The sequence below is a fragment of the Vicugna pacos genome, chromosome 3 (genome assembly GCF_048564905.1).
Source record: "Vicugna pacos chromosome 3, VicPac4, whole genome shotgun sequence".
NCBI classification, from domain to species: domain Eukaryota; kingdom Metazoa; phylum Chordata; class Mammalia; order Artiodactyla; family Camelidae; genus Vicugna; species Vicugna pacos.
Genome location: NC_132989.1, coordinates 114975935 through 114986708, shown reverse-complemented (window position 1 = coordinate 114986708; position 10774 = coordinate 114975935). Strand labels below are relative to the sequence as shown.

The 10774-nt window shown below is 38.8% G+C and overlaps 1 long non-coding RNA gene across 1 annotated transcript; it reads right to left on the bottom strand.

Annotated features, from left to right (window-relative positions):
• Positions 1 to 8553: 8553 nt before the first annotated feature.
• On the bottom strand, positions 8554 to 10502 carry LOC140690013 (uncharacterized). Its single transcript, XR_012065203.1, has 2 exons — positions 10403 to 10502; positions 8554 to 8990 (listed from the first exon to the last, which is right to left on the bottom strand). It is a non-coding gene; the product is annotated as an uncharacterized lncRNA (long non-coding RNA).
• Positions 10503 to 10774: the final 272 nt, after the last annotated feature.

Here is a 10774-nt window from a genome sequence, read left to right as displayed (position 1 = left end):
GGGGCTGTTCCAGGAGCTAAAAATACACCTAAAAATACCTTCTTAGTATGTTTAAGATACTAGTATGCAGGATGCAGCGTGATGTTGTCTTCTTCCTGGAGTTAGTCATTTCTGCCTTCTCTTTCCCTTTGTTTTTTTCTTGATGGGTTTCACCAGGAATTGATCAATATTGTTAGCCTTTTCAAAGAATCGATTTGTGTGCTTCTCTGATTCTGTCTTGTTTTGTATTCTATTAATTTATGTGTTTTTTTCTTTCATTCACTTTTACATTTTCTATCTTTTAACTAAAATATAATTGAGATAACATTGCATTAGTTTCACATGTATGAGTCAATATTTGTTTATATTGCAAAATGATCACCACAATAAGTTCAGTTAACATCTGTCACCACACATAGTTATAAAAAGATTATGTGTGTGTAATGAGAACTTTCAAGATCCAATCCCCTAGCTACTTTAGCTACTGTCAAATATGCAATAGAGGATTAACTATAGTTACCACACTCTATACAACATCCCTATGATTTATTCATTTATGGCTGGAAACTTGTACCCTTTGACCCCCTTCACTCATTTCACTCCCTGCTGCCCACGTACCTGCCTCAGGCAAACACCAGTCTATTTCCTATATCCATGAGCTCAGTTTTTTGTTTAGATTCCACATATAACTGAGATAATACAATATTTATCTTTTTCTGTCTGACTTATTTTACTTAGAATAATACCCTCAAGGTCCATACATGCTGTCGAAAATGGCAAGATTCCATTATTTTTATGGCTAATGGCATATTATATGTATAACACATCTCTGGTATCTGTTCACCCATTAATGGACATTTAGGTTGATTCCACATCTTGGCTATTATAAATAATGCTTTAATGAACATGGAGGTGCATATATCTTTTTGAGTTTGTGTTTAAGTTTTCTTTGAATAAATACCAGAAGTAAAATTGCTAGATCACATAGTAGTTTTATTTTTAATTTTTAAATGAATTTCCATAACATTTTCCATAGTATCTGCACCAAACTACATTCCACTAACAGCACACAGTGGTTTCCTTTTTTCCACATCCCACTAACACTTGTTATTTCTTGTCATTTTGGTATTAGTCATTCCAGCAGGTGTGAAGTGATATCTCACTGTGGATTTGATTTGCATTTCTGTGAAAATTAGTGATGCTGAGCAACCTTTTAGTACCTGTCGGCCATCTGTATGTCTCATTTTAAAAATCAGATTGTTAGGGTTTTTTGCCATTGAATTGTATGAGTTCTTTGTTTTGGATATTAACCCACTATCAGAACTACGATTTGCAAATATTTTCTCCCATTTTATGGGTTGCTTTTTCGTTTTGGTTAAGGTTTCCTTTGCTGTGCAGGGTATTTTTAATTTGATGTAGTCCCACTGGCTTATTTTTACTTTTTTTTACCTTTGCTTTTGGTGTCTAACCCAAAAAGTCATTGCCAAGACCGATGTCAAGGAGCTTACTATGTTTTCTTTTAGGATTTTTATGGTTTCATCTCTTACATTTAAGTTCTTAAAATTAAGTTCATTTTGAGTTAATTTTTGTGTGTTGTGTAAGACCGTGGTCCAGTTTCATTCTTTTGCATGTGGCAATCCTATTTTCCCAACACTATTTATTGCAAAGACTATCCTTTCCCCAATGTATTATATTCTTGGCTCCTTTGTTGTAAATTAATTGTCTGTATATGTTTGGGTTTATTTCTAGGAACTCTATTCTGTCCCATTAATCTGTGTCTGTTTTCATGCCATCACCATCCTGTCTTGATTACTATAGCTTTGTCATACAGTTTGAAATCAGGGAGTGTGACGCCTCCAGCTTAGTTCTTTCTCAAGCTTGCTTAGTCCACTTGGGGTCTTTTCTAATTCCATTCAAGTTTTAGGATTGCTTTTATATTTCTGTGAAAAGTGCCATTAGGAATTTGATAGAGATTGCATTAGATCTGTAGATTGATTTGGGAAGTGTGGACATTTAAACAATATTAATTCTTCCAATCCATGAGCATGGAATACTTTTTTCATTATTTGTGTCTTCTTCATTAATGTCTTATAGTTTTCAGTGTACAGATATATTACTTTCCTGGTTAGATTTATTCATAGGTGCTTTATTCTTTCTGAAGCATTTGTAAATGGGGTTTCTTTCTTAATTTGTTTTTCTGATAGTTCATTATTACTGTTTAGAAATATAACAAACTTTTGTATAATAATTTTGTATCTTGCCACTTTACTGAATTCATCTATTAGTTCTAACAGATGTTTTGGTGGCATCTTTGGTGTTTTCCGCGTATAACATTATGCTGTCTGCAAAGAGTGGCAGTTTTATGGCTTCCTTTCCAATTTGGATGCCTTTTGTATCTTTTTCCTGACTAATTGCTCTGGTTAGTACTTCCAATGCTACATTGAATAAAACTTGTGAGAGTAGGCATCTTTGACTTGTACCTGATTTGGAGAAAAAGCTTTTAGCTTTTTAACATTGAGTATGACATTATCTGTGAGCTTGTCATACATGACCTTTATTATTTCGGTGTCTGTTTCTTCTATATCCTATATGTGTTAATATGTGTGTTAATATGTGTTAATATATGTGTTAATAGCTTTATCATAAATGGATGTTCAATTTTGTCAAATGCTCACTCTTAATCTATTGAGATAAGTATATGATTTTTTTTATCTTTTGTTAATGTGCCATGTCATATTGATTGGTGGATAATGAACCATCTTTTCATCCCTGGAAAAATCCAAATTGCCCATGGTGCATGATTCTTCAAATGTATTGTTGAATTTAGTTTGCTAATATTTTGTTCATCAGGGATATTGGCCTGTAATTTTCTTTTCTTATTGTGTCCTTGTCTGATTTTGGTATCAGGGAAGTGCTGGCCTCATAAATGAGCTTGGAAGCATTCTCTCTCTTCTGTTTTTTGTAAGACTTTGAGAAGAATTGGTATTACCTCCTCTTTGAATGTTTGGCAGAAATTACCAGTGAAGCTGTCTGGTCCTGGACTTTTTTTGTTGGGGGGTTTTTAATTCCTGATTTAATCTCCTTACTAGTAATTGGGCTGGTCAGATTTTCTATTTCTTCATGATTTAGTCTTGGTAGTTTGTATGTTTCTAGGAATTTATCTGTTTCTTCTAAGCTGTCCAATTTTTTGACATCTAATTTTTAACAGTAATCTTTTATGATCCTTTGTATTTCTGTGATATCAGTTACTATCTTTTTCAAATTTGGTATCTTTCTCTTTTTTTTCTTGCTGAGTCTAGCTAAAGGTTTATCAGTTTTGTTTATCTTTTCAAAGAACCAGGTCTTAATTCCTTCCTTCTGTTAACTTTTGGCTTCATTTGTTCTTCTAGTTCCTTGAGGTACAAAGTTAAGTTGCTTAAATTAGATTTTTTTCTTTTTTATTGATGTAGGCATTTATCACTATATACTTCCCTTTGCAATTTCTTTTGCTGGCATCCCATTGGTTTTGGAATGTGGCATTTCCATTTTCATTTGTCTTAAAGTAGTTTTTGATTTCTCTTTTTATTTATTCTCTGTTCGATTTGTTGTTGAGTAGCATGTTGTTTAATATCCACATGTTTGTAAATTTTCCATTTTCTCCATTGTGGTTGGAGAAAAAACATTGGGTTGTGATATGATTTCAACCTTCTTAAATGTATTAAGACTTGTTTTGTGGCCTAAGATATGATCAGCCCTAGAGCATGTTTCATGTGCACTTGAGAAGAATGTGCATTCTGTTGCTTTTGGATAAAATGTTCTGTGTGTATCTGTTAAGTCCATCTGCGCTAATGTATTGTTCAAGGCTGATAGTTCCTTATTGACTTGATCTTAATGATTTATCTACTGATGTAATTTGGCTATTAAAGTCCCCTACTATTATTGTATTGCTGTTTCTCTCTTTAGGTCTGTCAATATTTATTTTAAATATTTAGGTGCTCCTATATTAGACACTTAAGTATTAATAAATAAATGCTACATTCTCTTTTTGGATATAATAATATACGTTTACAAACTTGTATAAATAAATATATAAGATATAGTTTTATTGTGTTAAATTTCTAAAACTTGTGAGTTATCTGTAATAACACTGACATCACCCTGTATAACAGAGACTTGCACTAAATCCTAACTCTGACTATGGTGTACACTGTTTGATACTCTATTAATAAAGTGACTTGAAACTTCACAGAGTGGATTTGAGAAGCATTGTGAGGGAGAAGGTGGGAATCCAGACAGGAGGTCATTCAGTTTTCTGGAATTACAACTAGCCCCACAGGAAACTTGAGGCTCAATACATGTGTTTTTCAATCTCATTTTTGGCCTTCATCTAGAAGTAGGCGATTTATGTGATTGAACCTCTATTTTCTTCTCCTATCCTGCTACATTTGAGGTATAAATGGAGATCTGAAGGAGAAATTTGGAAGTAGAAAGCTGGGATTCATAAATTCACTACTAACAAGAGACATATTGTTGCCAAAATGATAAAGAGATATACAGTTTCTGCTTCACAAGAGTATATCTGTGTCAAAGAAATGTATTTCCATCCTGGATGCACATAAAATAAACTGTATGAATGTAACATAGTACAGTCTCTGAAGAAACAATCGTTTTTAATATCTCTAAAACATGCCTGTTTTTCTGGAGTTCTTCCAGGAATAAATTAAAATGTTAAGCTTTTATGATTCCTATCTTTTATTATGATTCATTTGTGCAGGTAATTCTCCTTAATGAGATGATACCCATGGGCCAGGCCATATTCTTTAGAGAAGCATCAGTGCTTGACACCTGTGTCTCCTAGAGCTACCATGGTCAGTTCCCCGTGCAGGGGGAGGGAGGGCCTTCCTGTTTAGGTGCAGGTGTGGGGTTGAGCCCGCCTGCTGAGGAAGTCAGCTATGTGCAGGATCCAGGCAGTTCTAGAACTTGACAATGGACCAGGGGATTCTGCCCTCTATGCACTGCACACTTGCCTCATAGGGTCAGGGACTGAAAGTCAATCAGAAAAGGCCCAAGAGTCGTGGTAGAATAAACAACAGTCAGTTCATTTAGGTGGACTACAAAGTTAATACTAAACAGCTAACTCTCATGCTTCACCGAGCCATGTTTACTTCTGCAACAGTCCCATTTCAGCTTCTGGAATAGGGATGTTGAGACCTGCCCTTAAGTGTGATGCTCCTTGTTGTCCTAAATCTCAGAGAAGATTGAATAGCGGTATTTTGCAAGTTTCCGGTTATTCTGGGTCCTTCAGTTAAATGCCTATGAACCTCCCCATCTATAAAAATCACAACCGCATCTTCCCCGTTGCTTAAGCTAAAATCTTTGGAATCACTCCTCACACCATTATTTTGTGACGAAGCCTGTCTGCACCGCCTTCAGAATGTCTCCAGAACTGCCCTCTTCCCCTCATCCCCACAACCCCACTCTGGTCTGAGTCGTCAGCACCCCTTGCCGGGATGATTGCAACAGTCTTTGAGGGATTGCCGGTGCCTCTGCTTTAGGCCTGCCTTTCTACAGTCTATTAGTAACAAAACTGGGATCTTTAAATGTACGAAAACATCCCTCCTTTGATCAGTCCCTTTCATTGGTTTCTAACTCATTCAAGGTAAAAACAAAGTCCTCTTAAAATGGCCTCTCAGGCCCCAGCCTGTGGGTTTTCCCTAATTTTTTGAGATCTTTCCTTCCACTGCTCTTCCTCTTGATCATTCCATTGACCTCTCCTGCTGTTCCCAGGGCACTCCAGGCTCGCTCCCAACTTGGGGTCCTGGCCTGGCTGCTCTCTGTGCCCAAGTGCTCCTTCTCCAGTCAACCACATGCCCTCTCCCATCAGGATATTAACTCTCTGCTTACACTCTCTGCTTCATTTTTCCCTTAGGACTTATCAATATTTTACATATTGCATATTAAAGTTTTTCATATTCATCTCTTTATAGGCATATAAGGCTGTAGAATTTTGTCTGCTTCACTGCTATATCCCAATGCCTAGATGGTGGCTGGTGGGCAGTAGGTGCTGAGTAAATGTATGTTCAATATGGGACTTGTATGAACCATACAAATGTTTTACCTACAAAAGGACTGCTATTGCTGCTATGTGTTGTCAAAGTAATAGCAAGTTCACAGTAAGTATTTATACTTCACATTAAAAGCTTGCATGTATCTCTTAGGTCCAATTCTGTGCTGATTTTGTTTTACATTGAAATGAGGAGAAGGGACAAGAGTGAAATTGTTATCTCTCAGTTTCCTGTGAAAACTGCTATATTTTAGTACAGTTAACTCAAATTAATCTTCTGCAAAATTTTATGAAGTTTATTAGGTGTGATATGTGTGGGCTGTTTACCTGTTCTGTTACTGATTGTCTGGTTGTTTTTGTTGTTGTTTTTGTTCTGTTTTGAGTGTAGTCAGTCAGTGGATAACATTCACCACCCATTCACTGTGTACCAGGCACTCTGTGTGACCCGGGCGGAGATAAGACACAGCAGAGGCCAGGGCCACAAACATTCTAAAAGGGTGGACTGTCACCAAGCTTCACACGCAAAGGCCGCACTGGCTGTGATCAGTAACTCCTGGTTAGGCGAGAGGTCTCGGCAGCAAGAATCCGTGGGGAGGAGGAGGTAGACACGGAGCTGATGATTATTTTTCCTAACAGAATTATGAACAAGCAAATCTGCCCACTTATTAGTAAACTGTGACAGGTGGGTCATGAGTGGATAGATATATGGTTGAATTCTGCTCTTCTAGCAACATAATATCATTAAATGACTAGATTATTAAAGTAGTGTTTGTTCCAGGAGGCCTCTTATTTAAATGTATATACAGTTGGTACATTAGTGTGAATTATTTATCAGGATCTTTATGAAATACTTTGAGCCCAGTGGAACTGAAGGGGAAGATAAACGATGAGAGAGACAGAGACAGAGAGAAAGACTGAGAAGAGACAGAGAGGAATAAGATCAAGAGCCAATGGGTGGAGTCTTCCCGAACCCAAAGGAGCAAAGGAGAGGAGACACTGCCTTACTTTGAAACTGTAGGAAGGAAAGAATTTAGACCAAAAAAAAGGCTGCTTTATCCAAGAGCAGTGGCCCGGGTGATTTTCACTGCCACCCCTGACAGGTAACTTTCAGAAAGCAGAATGCGTCACCCTTGCATTGTTACAGGCACTGATGTCCGAGTGTTCTTGATCTCATTCTACTCCTGTTGGCACAGGATGGGGAAGTTCACTTGTGAGACGGGAATGAAAATCACACCAACCCTACTAACTGGTTCTGCGTGGAAACTCAGGTTGCTGACGAGTTTCCACCCTGCCTCCTGCCCCAGAGGCCGCACACACCGGGCCCTGTTCTGCTCACGGCAGCTGCCGCTGCTGCCGGCTGAACGTGTTAGTCCCGCCAACACTGAGCAGGATGCAGACGATTTTCCCTGAGCGCTCCCAGCACGCGGAGGTGCTCTGCTCAGCCACTGGGAGGAGTGCCAGGGAAATGAAGTTTTGGTGTGCCACGAATACAGGACGTGTGAGTCTTCACCCCAAGCTCCCCATATCTAGACAGCCTGACAGGGAAACAGCTGAGAAGCAGTTTAGTATGTTTAATCCCTGTGAATGTTCACCTTGAAAAATCAGTGTTTCTACTATTATTGCTCTCTGAAAAATACATGTATTGCTTTTGACTTTTGGAGATAGAAATTAAACACTTCATACACTAAAATAAAAATCGAGCTTTAAAGTAAAAAACTTAAAAAAAAGTCTCAATGTAATACCTGAGGACCTCTGGGTGTTTTTTATTAAAACATGTAATTTGTTGCCTCCCTGTTAGGACTCCAAGAATGCGCTAACATACTCCCTAATACCTCATTTTTGCTTCTTTTTCATAAAGAGAAAAAAGCAGCTTTACATACTCTTTTTTTTTTTTGGAAAATAATGCTGTTACAATACTATTCAAAAAGTTTTGCTTACTCTGGTAGAAATATACAGATTTCTGTTACAAATGAAAGTGAGTGGAAACAAATATTACAAACAAAACCCATTTCAATTCTAAACATTTTTCCATCCCCTACCCTTATTCGGTGGTTCCCAAACTGACCTAATTTCCAGTTCCACCGACATCCCGTGGGGCATAAACCTTTAAAGGAATCCAGCAGACCCCACACACTCACAGCTCACATGCTCCTCTGTGAGGACATCCACCGTAGTGCTCTGAATCGCCTGTTTCCTCCTCAAAGGATAGTCTTACAGTCATTAGCACTGGTTTCTCTGTCTGCAAATGGCAGCCACTAATACTAACCATTGTTTGACAGGTGGATTTTTGCAGTTCAGATCTGCCTGTCTCTGGGGTCCCTGTTCTGAGAACTCCAACATCATTGTGTCTCAGCATGGCCTGTCTCACATAGTGTTTCACCTTTCATAGTAAGAGATGCTCTTTCAACATAGCTTTATTTGCCTGGCCTATTTACCTGGTTCTATTCAAGACGATTTTAGCTCTGGCAATTTTCTAGGCTCAAAAGACATCATGCTTCAGCCTCTTGACCTAAAACAAATAGACCAGCAGGTATTTTTCCAGCAAAAATGGGTTTATTTGGGATCAGCAGAGAAGTGCAATTCAGGGTCTGCAACCATGGCAAGCTATGTGCAAACTCCTGAACAGCAAGGGAGGGAGAATGCTTTCCTAGGAGGGAAAAGAAGTTGGGAGGGTTACAGTAAGCAAAGAATCCGCAACTTTTCATTGGCTGAGTCAGGAAAGAAAAGGAATCTTTCTTCTTCCTGTTGGGCTCTGCTACGGTCTCAGGGCTTCAGAGCTCCCCGACCTGGCCTTCTAACTTCATTTAATTGATGTTTTTGTTTATTAATGTTTTATCATCTATAGCAATGAAGATCCAAAGGACTTGGTCTGCCCCAGAAGACAGCAGCCTGAAGCAGCACAGAGATGGGACATCTCAGCCCCATGGGATGCAGGCCAGACCTAGGTGCTTCCAAATTCATTAATTATCTGTGGACAGAATAGAGAAGGATATTTAACTCCCAAAGTGGTCACAAAGACAAGACAAGCAGACTTCCCTAGTCACCCTAGAAGCTGACTACCATGTATATGTGGATCTCCCTCCATCATAATGTCTGTCTTTCCCAAGAGCATCCTTCATACAAGATATGGAGGAACATCTAAAAAGGAACACAGAGAACTAAGGGCTACTGAGCTTACAGAACAAAACTTATGGCTATTCTGGACCTGCTTACTAAAAATAACATTCATCTTTTACATGTTCTACACGTAGCACAACTTGGCTGTAACTTGCTTTCACGTCCAATACCAAGGAAGGAAACTTAAAGAACTTGCCAGTTTCTAACTATCAGTGCGTACATTTTTTACCAAAACGATTCAGTTGCATACAATGTATTCTCAGGTTAGTTTACAAGAGGCACCAATGGCAGATACCACCACCAACAGCATTTCATTCAGAATTGCCAGCTGCCTTTACCCCTACTCCTACATGACACCTCCTGGGACTGAGTCAGGAGGAAGGAAGGAAAGAAGGAAGGAAAAGATACTATTTAAACACATACAATGATAGCTAAGTTCTACTATTAATGTTAACTGTTTCACAGTACAACAAATCTGTATGCAATGCCAAATTGCTACCTGAATAAAAGCCTGTTGTTTTATTTCTCTTGCTCCCTTATATTATGCTATGGAGCCTAATCAAAGAAATAGTTACCTTTATTTAGTACAATCTATTTTTAATCAATCAATTATTATGCCACCTGACATTACTGGTTCCAAAAATGCTTAAGCAGCCACTTCTGGGAGATTGAGATGAAATCCACAAAGGATGCTGGTTTCTGAGATTTGTCATAAATAGAAGCTCTTTTTAGTCTGGGCTCTGAGAGGAAGAATTTTTCCCTAAGTGCTGGCCTCAAACATCTCTAAATTGAGCTAAATTCACTGGAGAGAATTCAGACACCACCACCCTCAGCTGGCTAAACAAAGACATATGGAATGCTGGATTTTCAGTCATTTTAATCCATTCAACACTGGCTATCACCAGCCATTTTTCATAGCGGGTTGTTGTCTTCCCCATCTGTTAAACCAAAGCTTCTAACCTCTTGCAATACCTCATTCACAGTATCTAAAGGGAATTGACAGAGGGCTGAAGAATGAATGTAATTTCCTAGATGGTACCAAATTCCACCTGCACCATGCTCTCCCTGGCCCCTCAGGCAGAGATGCAGAGTGCACCAGATTCTGGAACCATCTCAGCATCAGGGCTGTACTAAAGAGAGAGATAAGAATGTCGCTGTCTCTTTTGTGTAAGACTATTGGTGTTCTCCAAAAGATCCATTGTTTTTCCTCAATACATTCATGGTGATTTTTGGCAACAGCCGTTTGGGGTTTCCTTACATTACCATGTGAGGCACAGCCGAAAGCTAAATCCAAACACCACTCTCCAGAGGGAAAGAACTTTCCAGAGCTGCATTCTGACTGTGGGAAGGACATATGTTTCCCTCCAACTTCCTGAAGTCTTCCTGCTTTTCCTAAAAGGTGAGGAAAGATAGTCAGCTAGGATCAAGAAAACAGATGGGGGAACATGGTAGTCAGGGAAAGGAGTAGAGGGAAGGCGAAGAAAAAGCTAAGCTTGTAGAGAAACACTTGTGAAGGTCACAGCCCAAGACACAGCTGCCTAGAGCTGACATTTAACCAACACAATGACAGAGCACTTCTCCTCCTCACCTTCACACCACACCGACAGGGCACCAGAATCATCATATCTACAGAAC